Below are 12164 nucleotides of genomic sequence, written 5' to 3'. Positions count from 1 at the left end.
GTGTTGTGCTGGATCACTGTGTGAGTGATGTGTCCGTGGATGCGAAGGCATTGGATCAGTGTGTTTGTGAAGTTACAAACAGTGCAGGTTGTATAGCCACAGACCCAGAGCAGTAGATAGTAGATGTTGGCAAAGTGATGGAGGATTGCTCAGAGGTTGGTGAGTCTACTATGGAGGATTGCTCAGAGGTTGGTGAGTCTACTATGGAGGGGCAGGTGGTCCCTAGTGTGTTGGAGATATCACAGGAGCTTGAGATGAGGATTGCTTCATCAGGTGATGCCAGTTCGGAGTCTACAGATTTTATTTATATACCTAGATGAATCCTCATGGTAGTTATCCACAAGACAATAAACCATCAACTCCATCATGCAAGACTAGATACTATGAAATCCCCACTAACGTCATCACTGCCCAATAGTGGATGTAGAACTTGGTATCAATATATGCTCCCACACATGCACACCCCACGCACACACACAGCATACATTCATACAAAGGTTTGTATACTGTGAGTTTCTGTCACAGCTCTGGAGTTACGAGGTAGACTCAGCCATAATGAAGCGTAGCACCAAGGATCATAACAAATAGAAAGAATTATTACAACAAAAAGGTAGTTAATAGGACATGTGCACCACTAAAGATCGAAAGAATTAACACAATATCAACTAGCTGCAACTTGGACGAAAACTTCACAATGTGAAATTTGCATGTCCACTAATACATCATAAAAATATATCTAGATGAATCAAGGAACATGCCCAAATTCACCTTATAAGAAAGTGCAATTTATAACCTCATGGTACAAGACAATAAACCATCAACTCCATCATGCATAGTATGGACTAGATACTATGACATCCCCACTAACATCATCAGTGCCCAATAGTGGGTGTAGAACTTGGTATCAATATATGCTCCCACACACACACCCCCCCACGCACACATAGAGCATACATTCATACAAAGGTCTGTGTACTGACTTTTTGTCAAAGCTCTGGAGATACAGGGCAAACTCAGCCATAATGAAGCCTAGCACCAAGGATCATAACAAATAAAAAGAATTATTACAACAAAAAGGTAGTTGATAGGGTATATGCACCACTAAAGATAGAAAGAATTAACACAATATCAACTAGCTGCAACTTGGACGAAAATTTCACAATGTGAAATTTGCTTACAATATCAACTAGCTGCAACTTGGACGAAAATTTAACAATGTGAAATTTGCTTGGTGAAGTGTTAGAATGTGAGGTAGAGAGTTTGTCACAATTGCCTTTCTATGATGACACAGGTGATGATGATGCTAGCATGAATGAGCAGTCATATGTGCATAAATAAATGGGTAGTGAAGTGTTAGAATGTGAGGTAGAGAGTTTGTCAGAATTGCCTTTCTATGATGACGCAGGTGATGATGATGCTAGCATGAATGAGCAGTCATATGTGCATAAATATATGGTTAGTGATGTGGATAATGATGTAGATGCCTTGTCGGATGACAACTTGGAGGGTGTCTTTGCTTTATTTAAAGAATCTATGGATCTAGGCGATGTCATGCAGGTTGATGCCCATGTGGATACTGGAGTGTGTCAAGGATGATGAGCTTTTGGATGCTATGAGCAGATTGTAGAATGAGGAAGTTGAGGGTGTTGACCAAGAGATGTAGCGTGTTGTTGATTTGGGCTCTTTGCATGAGAGTGTTCAAGGATGGAGATGTGTGTGCAGGCATGAAAGATTTTTGGAATCATGCAAGTATGATCTTTGGGCTGTATACAGGTGTGCAACAAGGATATATTTCTGAATCATATAAAGAGAGCAAATCTGGTAGGAATGGAGGAAACAGAAAGAGGGCTGACAGGAGGTATGTTTGCATGGAACAACCATTTGATAGGAGCAAAGCACTGCGGGTGTTTGCAAATTGTTTGCAGGTATTTGATCCAGGTAGGTGGACTAGTTCAGTTGAATGGCTTTGGAGGATGGTGTTGTACCCTTTGATCTAGGAGGGTGTTGAAAAGCTCGATGGTGATTTCTGTAGCTATTAATGAAGTTGTATAGAGTGCTTTGTGGAAGAAAAGAGTATGGAGCATAAGAGTGTTGTGAAAGTGTTTCACCAAGAGGGTTGGGCAATATGTGAGGGGAATCCCAAGCCCAATGTAAACATGGTATAAGGGTAGATAAAATGTATATATGATAGTGTATGGTGGATCCTAGGTGGCAAAAGCGGCGTGGCAGCCAAGTGGATTGGCGCAAGTGCGAATGAAAAAGGGAAGAGCATAGGCGAACGAAGGAACCGGGCGGTGCAACGTTCCCGAAGAAGCAAGGTGGCGACGGGTTGAAGAAGGGTACAATTTTAATTTTTCGAAAGAAGGAGATAAGCGGTGAGTGTGACCACATGAGGGACAAGGAGTCGAGGGATTGCAGTGAAGAGGTGACCTGTAGGTCAGCTTTCTTGGTTGAAGGTTGCAGGCTAGAGATCCTGCAGATTTTGAAAGTCACAGAGAAGACCAGTTCAATGTGAGAAGGTTTGTTTGAGTCAGAGCAGAGGGTGTGCTGAAGACCAGAGAGTTAGCTAGGATGTGGTTGCCCTAGGATCTCTGAGTGGCATCTCTGTTAGAGACTTGGCTCACTCTCGTACCTGCTCAACAGTAGCTGTTGTCAGTCAACTGAATGCTGGTTTGTGTGTGAGAAAGACCTGTTGTTTGTGTTAGTGGAAAAAACAATGAGGTTTGAGGTCATGATGTTGTGGAGAGTTGTGGCTGAGGTCTATCTGTGGAGGACCTCAAAGGTTTTTAGTGTTTTCCTCTTATATGTTTGAACCCATGTCTCAAGGATGTTGAGACATTTATGTGTTTTTGCCTTTCGAAGCAGACCGAGAGTTTGGATTTTATATGTTATAAGTGGATGCAAAGTGTTTATGTTTTGATGTTTTAGTTGTGGTAGACGTGTTGCTTTGATTGAGTTCATGGTGATGGAGCATGTGTGTGTCAGTCTTATGTCTGGGGAGCTGACTCGGTCGACGTCAGATGAGAGAATATATAGGGTCAGACAAGGTCAGCTGAGCATCAAGTACAATCAGCTGAAGATGTAGAGGGCTAGGATTGGTTTATCTAGATTGGGAAGTGGCTTTGAGTTAGGTCTGACTGTCAGAGGACTGTCAGAGGACTGTCAGTAGTCAGTCAGATTGATTTGTGGGCTGAATGGGGATTTAGAGTCAGCTACGAGTCAATTGCAATCAGCTGAGTGTCTATAGGATTGGATCCTTGCTACATTCGAGTGTTTTGAGGATCTAGAAGTGTCAGAGAACACAGAGAAGAGGAAGTCTGATCCAGCTGAATCAGCTGTGTCAGTTTCAGTCAAGTTCAGTCAGATTGGAGTCGGCTGTAGTTAGAAGAGTCTTTAGTGTGATATCTCTTTGAAATTAGAGCAGCCTGAGAAGTTGGGGAGAGTCAGAGGACACGTGAGAGAGTTTCTGATTCAGTAGAGATAGCTGAATCGGTTGGGTCTGTTTCAGTCGAGTTCAGTCAGACAGGTGTCAGGAGAAGGTCAACTGAGCGTCAGCAAAGTGGTTAGCAAGATTCTGTCGGAATGCACATCGGAAATAAGAACTGCTGTGAGAGAGAAAACGCAGAAGTGTAGAGAGAGAGAAGCTGTATAAACTCTGCTATATACACTAGATTCGGTACAGAATGATACAAGTGATGTGGGGTGGTATATATATATACCACCCTGGGCTGCTGGTTGGCCAGCCACAAAACAGGCCGACAGCCCTATGAAAGCCCACGATTGGGAAATCATCCAATCGGCCAAGACAAAAACAGGTCGGGCAATATACAGATCAAGTCGGCCAGCTCTCAGGGTCCCCCCACGATTAGCAGAACTCGGAAAATAACATGAACAATGGGAAAAATGGAAAAAACACCTACATGGGCGGGCACATCCACAACAGAGGCCCTCACTCCCTATATGGTACAGACAGGAGATGACTGCTAACATATTCTGGGGTTGTGGATCTAAGGTTAACTGGTGCTGGAGGATTATAGAAGATCTTGGAGGACTCATATCGGACTGGGGTCAGCATCAGCCATCTGATTTGGTTAACAGTCAGCTCTGTGTCAGCTGGGGAGGATTCTGGTCAATTGGTTGTTAGAGGAGGTCAGCTAGGCTGCATAAGTGGAAGATCAGAAATGCTGGAGGTCGGATCTGACTTGGGAGGACAGCTCGAGGAGTCAGCTGAGTCAGATTGGGGAGTGCTGAGGTGTCCGATTGTGTCCGCTGAAGGGCTGAGGATAGGACCAGAGTTGATTGGTGCCGTTGGAGCTGGGATCTTAGTGTCCTGCAATTCTGATCCCTTTACATTTTTTTCTTTTCTTTTCCGAGAAAAGATCCTTCCATTAGTTATGTAAAAAACGCCCGTAGGGCTACAAAAGAGATCTCTCCTGCTCCTAACAGAGAGAAGAGCAGTGAATACATCATGGCAGCCCGGGAGACTCTCCCTAGGTGCTGCAAAATACAAGCATCAGTCTAAAGAACTGAGCGGCTAAATCATACAATAGGGGGGGGGAAGAGCCAAACAGGTGGCATGTAGTGCCAACGGGGGGATCCCGTGTGTAGGGTGTAGAACGGGCCGCAGCGCCAAGTGGTGTGAAAGGCCTGGCGCCGTAAGATCGCCTCATCCGAGTCTCCCCGGATGCGGTCGTACTGTCCTCGCAGGGTGTGGATCAACTCCTGCCAAATCCCCCGAACAGTCTCTGCTGGTGGCTCTAATCTCCCCTCAAAGGCCGTAAAGCACCGGGCCCTCCAGGTGAACCAAATGGTGAGGCTGCTGAGGAGCTCCCATCGTAAATCCCTCTCCTGTGTCCAGCTGGCGGACGAGAAATCCGGTGCCGGAACCAGGCGAGGCTAGCCCCTAATAAATCTGATGGCTCTAATCTCCATCTCATAGCCCATAGCAGGCCCTGACGAAGTCGACCAAGCAGCGGCACCCCACGTAAACATACCCTCTGGAGAGAGGGGGGCCAGAATACGCAGCATCCGCAGCCAAATCTGTTGTGCCTGAGGGCAGTCCCAAAGGCAATGTCTCTGTGTCTCCATAGGGTGGCCGCATCGGACGCAGGCCGCCGGAAGACCGCTGTAAACAAGCCAAGTGCCAACTGCTGAGCCCCTGTGGGCGACCAGCCACTGAAAAGCCGAGATCCTGCGGGCCTGTCGACTAGCCCAGAGCCGAGCCCAGAAATCCTCCAGAAACTCCTGTGATAGTCCCTGCAATCGCCAATGCCCCGCTGCCGCTGGAGAAACCGTCCTCCTCGCCGTCAAAATATGCCGTCCCAGCCGAACAGTATACTGGAAAAAGGTGATCTCTGTGGCCTCAAGGGATGCATAAGGATCATGCCACTCGTACTCCCCGGCCGGGGTCCCACTGTAGCCGGGCCAAGGGGCGCGCTGCATATGCCCATATGCGCCAATCCGGGAGCACGTCAGCAGGGTCGGGGTCAATATGCCACTTCCGAGAAGCGGCAGCCACTACCCGAATCCTCTGAAAGGTGCACTCTGCAACCAAAGGCGACTCCACCTCCACTCTCTGGAGTCTGCCCTCATCCTGAATCTCATAATAGAGGCATCTGCCATCCTCAGTGCTAGCTCTGACAGCAATCAGGATCTCCAACTGTGTAAAGGCTCCCATCCACCGTGGGGCCACTGGCTCGAGAGGTGTGAACCACTCCTCTGTAAGTGCCTCCTGAATATCATCCCTCATAATCAACCCCCCTCTGAAGTGACTCAGCCTCTCCACCTGGGTCTCCTCTGGTAGACTGCAGAAAGCCTGCCAGTCTCCAAAACTACGAGCTGGGCCTGCCGCTAAAGGTCCCCAGGCTAGACGAGGCCGAGAACCCAGCATATGACCCTGCTCTGTACGAACCGCTGGGCTCCAGATGAGCGGCTGCCTGGCCCGCTCCTCAACACAAGAAGGAGGCCGCTGAGAGAGCCCCGGTCTCAGCAGCTCCCAAGCTCTCAGGATACTCAAAGCAAATCTGTCCTCCCATCCTCTACTGAGGCCTGTCCTCCTCATCTCTATGAAGATCCAGCGAATCTCTGGTACCCAAGTACCCCCCTGCAGGAGGCGCCCGGGCCTGCAATCGCTGCAAGAGGAGCTCTTTCCAAGGCTCAGCGCCTGGAAGCAACCCCCGAACAATAAGCTTCCCCAATAAGGCTCTACTCTAATCGACTGGATCTATAATGCCCAAACCGCCCTGAGCCAGCGAAAGTGTAATAACTGCCCATGCAACCTTTGCCCGAGCTGGCTGACCGTCTCGCCCAGACCACAGAAAGTTCCTGATCAGCCTCTGTACCTGGCTGATGCAAGAGCTCGAGAAAATCCAGCAAGACGTAATGTACCACATAGTCGCTAACAGCACCTGATTTGCCACCACCACCCTCCCAGCCAAGGATAGTCGAGCTGTACTCCAATACAATAGCTTCTTCCGAATGCTCAGAAGAAGCGGGGCAATCTGCTGCTCAGGTGACAAATCGAGGCCAATCTGGCATCCCAAATACCGCACTGCTGTGCCTGGAGGAATCCATCTAAAACCGGGGTCCGGGCTCCATGCCGGAGTGGGAGCACTACTGATCCAAAAGGCCACTGTCTTGCGCCAATTGATCAATGCTCCCGAAGCTGCACTAAAAACCTGGAGCGACTGCTCTGCCCGAATAAGATTGGCCTCTTGGCCATGCAAAAATAAGCCCGTGTCGTCTGCAAACTCAGCATCAAGCAAATCCTCCCCCCGGACTGGGAGCTGGAGTCCTCTCAAACCAACCTCCTCTGCCGTCAAATACATACTCATAGCCTCCGCAAAGAAGAGAAAAAGGAAAGGGGCGAGAGGGCACCCCTGACGGACTGATCTGGTCAGCTCAAAACTTGGCCCCCGACCTCCTGCAATCAGCACCTGGCTGCGAGCTGTGGAATACAAAGCTGCCACCCCTCTGATCCATCCTGGCTCAAAGCCCAGGCGTAGCATAGTGCCCTCTAAGAATCCCCAATCAACTCTATCGTATGCCTTCTCAAAATCGAGAAGCATCACGACCAAGTCCTCGCCAAGAAACCTAGCTCGGGCCGTCGCCTCCCAGAAAGTAAAGATGTTGTCAAGGATACTGCGCTCCTTGACAAATCCTGTCTGAGTAGCATGAATCAACTCCCCCAGGAAGGGCTGGATCCTCAAACTCAAGGCCTTTGCTAAGACCTTGTAGACAGTATTGAGGATCGTAATAGGCCTCCAATGCCGAATGTCATCCGATACTCCCTCACCCTTGGGGATAAGATAGATCAAGCCCTCTGAAAAGCTCTGCGGCATCACCCCAGTGTCCAAAACATGCTGAAAGCCCCTGCGGAGGCCTGACCCCAAAAGGTCCCAATAGCGCATAAAAAAGGCCGGCGTCAGTCCGTCCTCCCCTGGGCAACTATGTCGCGGCAGGACCCTCAAGGCCTCGGCAAGCTCAATCTCTGACAGAGGCGCACCTAGAACTGTGCGCATATGGTCTGTGACCCTCCTCTGCACATGGGCCCACACAGTCTGTCTGCACACATCTCGATCCTCAGTGGCTGGCTCCGCTGAAAGCAGGTCACTATAAAAAGCAGTGGCAATGGCTCTGATCTCCCCGAGCTCAGTAGCTATCGATCCATCCGGTCTACCAAGCTGGCGAACTCCTGCTCGCGCATGACGGGGTCCAGTGATCTCAAAAAACTCCCCAGTCACTCTATCACCAAGCTGCGTCCACTGAGAGGCCTGACGACGATAGTAAAACTCATGTCTCTGCTCCTCTACCTCTCTAACCTCCTGGCGTGCCTGGCTCAGCTGGGACGCCACCCACTCACATGCAGGTTGCTGCTCCTGAAGGCGCTGTAGCGAAGCAAGGCTGCGTCTCAGCCGTTGCTCCCGCTCGCGAATCTCTCCCAGTCGTGTCAAAGCTGCAGCATGTAGAAAAGAGCTAAGATCAATGAGTCCCTGGGCACACTGGCCCGCTGCATCCTGGTCAGAGCACTGACTATCATGCCAGATCCTCTCAATGTCCTCAGCGAGACTGGGATCTGCAAGTACCCTCTCTGGGATCCTCAACTGCAAGCTGGGCTCCCGTGTCCCCTCCTCCAATGTCAATATAACTGGCGCATGAAGACTGTCCTGAGACCGGGAGAAAGCCCCATGCTGCCATGCATAAGTGATCCTCAGTGACATGCAAAACCGGTCCCAAGCTGCAAGCTCCGTGCCATGCACTGTAACATGACTGCCTCCCACCCTATCTGCCGGGTCCTCGAGCATGTTGAAGTCTCCCCCAACACACCAATGTGCGGCCTCTGGCAATGCATCTGTAACCTGAGTCCATGGAAGCTCGAAGAGCTTAGTTCGCGGAGAGGAGATCCAGAGAGGCTGCCTTGCCCGATTGTGTGAGCTCTCGTAGTTCGTGGAGCTTGCACTTGCAGATCTGCAAGAGCGGAGCCAGCCGGGAGCCTTGGTGGCCCTTGCGGCAGAGCCAGCGTGGGAACGCCTCTTCTCAGCCTTATCCATAGTGTGCTCTGGAGAGTGCATGGAGGAGTGCAGCCGGCCGAGGTAAGAGAATCGTGGTGCAGAGCCCAACGTGCAGACAGCAGTGAAGAGGTGACCTTCTTACCCTCCCTTCCTTACGTGACAACTGTGAGAAGAGCGCTACAGCATGTAGAGCTAGTAGAGCTATGGACAACCGTAAGTAGTCGGGCTGCTCTGTAGCGTGGAGGCGTGAGAACTCTGCTCTGGCACTAGCATGATTGGGCGCATAGATGTTGAGCACACCCAATAGCTCATCATGCATCCTCAGAATGACATACTGTGCTCTACCAGGCACAATGATCCCTCGATCCACAATGGCCTGCCGCCATACATCTGCAATAACCATGCATACTCCTCCCTGTCCACCCAAAGGACCAAACCCTGCAGACCAAAAAGTGTCCCATCTACCAGGCATCACCGAACCATATCTCCGGATCCTGCTCTCACCCACGTGGTGCTCCTGCATCATCAAAATGTCAATGCTGCCACCAACCAGGCATCTCTGAAGCTCCTGCCTCAAGCAACCTCGATAGCGTATAAAGTGTGCTCCGCCAAGGCCCTGTACATTCCATGAGATGATCCTCATGGATGCCCTGTTGAGGTGGATGCTGTCTCAGCCGTACGGCGGGCCTTCGCAAGCGGCTTGGATGGAGAGTAGTCCCCATCCGAACGGCTGCGAATCTGCCCACCCGGTGTACTGCAAGAATCCCGGATCAGGCGCCAGTGGCTGTGGCCCATGGCGACTGCCTCCTGCTCTGACAGAGAAACCTCGTGTATACTCACATATCCAGGGTCGCGCGCCAAGTCTGCCACTATGCGCACGACCAAATGCCGAATCCCTGAGGTATCCACACTCCCGGGATCCAAGAAAAAATGAGCCAACTCCCAAAGTCGGCCTATCACATCAGTCACCTCCAGATCGCTCATGTGGTGAGAAAACTCAACTGCTTGAGTCTTCAAAGTGCTGAGAGCGAGCTCTAGAGTCCACTCCCGATCACAAGGTCCACATAGAGGGAACGAGAAGGCCACCGCTGAGTCTAGTGCCTCCTCCCCGCGGGCCGGAGGTATCACTACATGAACTCGAATGGGTGCTGGCTCATGGGGGCCCTCTGCTCCAAAAAGCCGTGTAAAGGTATAATCAAAGGCCTCCGAGCGCTGTCTAATACCAAGGCGACTCAGCCGACTGCGGATAGATGAAATCCGTGAGGCCCTAATCGGCATAGGTCTCCTCTGTGATGCTCGAGCGAGGTCAGTGCTCAGCGCTCTCCGGACTGCAGGTGAGCGCCAGGGAACTGCCAGGGTCTCCCGGGAAGGTGAGGCGGGCGGAGGGGGAGGAGGGGGAGGCGAGGGAGGTGGAGAGGGAGCCGCTGCCGAAACCGGAGCGGAGGCGGGAGGAGGCGAAGGTGGAGACGAGGCGGTGGGAGGGGACGGGGGTGGGGGGGGTGAAGAAGGGGGAGCTGGCATCTCCTGGTCCTCAGTCGCTGCAGGGGTCTCCTCCTGAAGGGGAGCAAAGCTGTTCCTCACGGGAACCCAGTGAGGCTGAGACTGTGGCTGCTGCTGCAGCGGTCTCTGGGCGTGCTGCTGTGGCTGTCTCCCTCGGCGGCGCCCCTGTCCAGGCTGCCACTCCGAGGTCTCTGTGGCCTGAGCAGGTGTCCCAGAGGCAGCCTGCCGAGCCGAATCTGTGGGCGGGCCATCAGTAGCCTGCTGCTGTGGTGGTGAGGGTCGGGGTCTCCTGCGAGGGCAGGCCTTGGCCAGATGACCGACCTGCCTGCAAATGAAGCACTGGTTCGGGAGCCCCGAGAACTCCACTCTCTGATCTATCCACCCCCCCCCTATCCTAGGTAGCTGAATGACCTTAGGAAGGGAGGAGATGTCAGATACCAACACTCTGACCGAAGGTAGCCCAACTGCTCTGGCCACCACTGAAGCTGCTGAGGGGCCCGTCTCAAGAACCGAGCCCACCAATGCTCCGAGCCTGGAGAGGAGCGGAAGATACTCCCGGCGGAGACCAGGGAAACAAACTGTAATATGGAAGAGGCGCTCTCCCTGCTCCGCCGCAGCTGGGTCAAATCCATGCTGCCAAGGCCTGAAGAAAGCCCGAGCACCCCTGATGTCCAGAGGACTCATGGCAAGGACCTTGGCAACGCTCTGGGCGGCCTCGAACTCGATCTGATAATGTCCCCGGCCCAAGAGCTGTACATCCAGGATCTTGCCCACATCTGCTAGAAGGCGGGCCTGAAGAAGATCCCTGATCTCCCCTCTGCTGGGGTGAGTGCCGACTATACGGCAGATGGTGGAATGAGCCTGGAGGCGTTCCACCTCTGCGGTGAGGCTCGCTTCCTCTTCCGGCGAAAGAGAAAGCCTGATGGGGATGTCCTCGGGGGCGGGCGAGGGGGCTGCGGATGAGTCCCTCTGAGGCGAGGCGGGAGGAGTCTCCATCAGAGTCTGAAGCTCAGGCGAAGGCGAGGCGAAAACGGGAAACCTGCAAGAAACAGGCTGCACACGAAGAGGCGGAAGACCGGAAGAAGAGGAAAAAAAACAGAAACCCCCCTGGGGGCGAAGAAAGGCACGAAAGAGCAGGGAGGGGGCGAAAAAACCCCAAGGAGAAGCCCTGGGGGGGGGGGGGCGGCAGCAACGAGAAGGGGGGGGGGGGGGGGGGGGGGGGGGGGGCGGGGCACTGCTGAGAGGAGGCGGGCGCGAGCAGGCGGAGAGAGGGGGGGGGACGAATCAGGCGAAAAAGGGGAGGGAGGGCGAATAGGCGAAGAGGGAGGGGGGGGGGGGGGGGGGGTGAGTCGGCGCGAAGAGGCTAGGAGGGGGGGGGATGAGATGGCGAGAAGGGGGGAGGCGCAGCAGCAGCGAGGAGGGGGGGCGCAAGCAGGCAAGACCGCGAGAAGAAGGGGGGGGGGGGGGGGGGGGGGGGGGGGGGGGGGGGGGGGGCGCAACGGCGAGTAGAAGGGGGGGGAGCAAGAAACGAAGGCGGCGGCGATGGGCGAGCAGCGCAGGGGGGCGAAGGCGGGAGCTTCAGCGAGCTAGTTCCTCCCTAGTTTCTCCTAGAATTATCCCTTTACATTTTCTTCTTGTGTGCCTGCTGGTGGTGTTATAGAGGCCATCACCCATCAACCTCACTATCCTAGAGCCACACTCAAGGGAAGGAGAAAACAACTGCTCCAACATTGGTAGGGGTATGGCGGGAGTGGTGCATGACTACACAAAAGACGCCTGATCCTTAGAATTCTCCTACCTCCACTGGAAACGGCGTAGTCCACCGGGTGCCCCATTACTTTAGGAGGCCTCCCCAACGAAGCTCATGATGGGGGCGAAGCAGATCTCGGTTTCTACAGGGTCGGAGAAGCTCTGAAAGGATCTGCAGCACGTAATTGGTTGTTGGGCCCTCGAGGAGGAGGGCCGATATCCCCTCTATGTCATGGGTGGAGGCCGGCCCGGGTGTGGTGGGTGAGGTTGACAAGTGTCAGGAACATTCTAGGGGGGTGAGGCTGAATCAGCTCCTGAGACGGGTGAGGCTGACTCGGCTCCTAGGGGTGGGTGTTGTGTGTGCGCGCATGCGCGCACTGGGGGGAGGGGGGTCCCGCTCATCGC

Source organism: Cibotium barometz, chromosome 10, assembly GCF_041138505.1.
Source record: "Cibotium barometz isolate CiBa-2024 chromosome 10, ASM4113850v1, whole genome shotgun sequence".
Lineage (NCBI taxonomy): Eukaryota > Viridiplantae > Streptophyta > Polypodiopsida > Cyatheales > Cibotiaceae > Cibotium > Cibotium barometz.
This window is presented reverse-complemented; position numbering follows the sequence as displayed.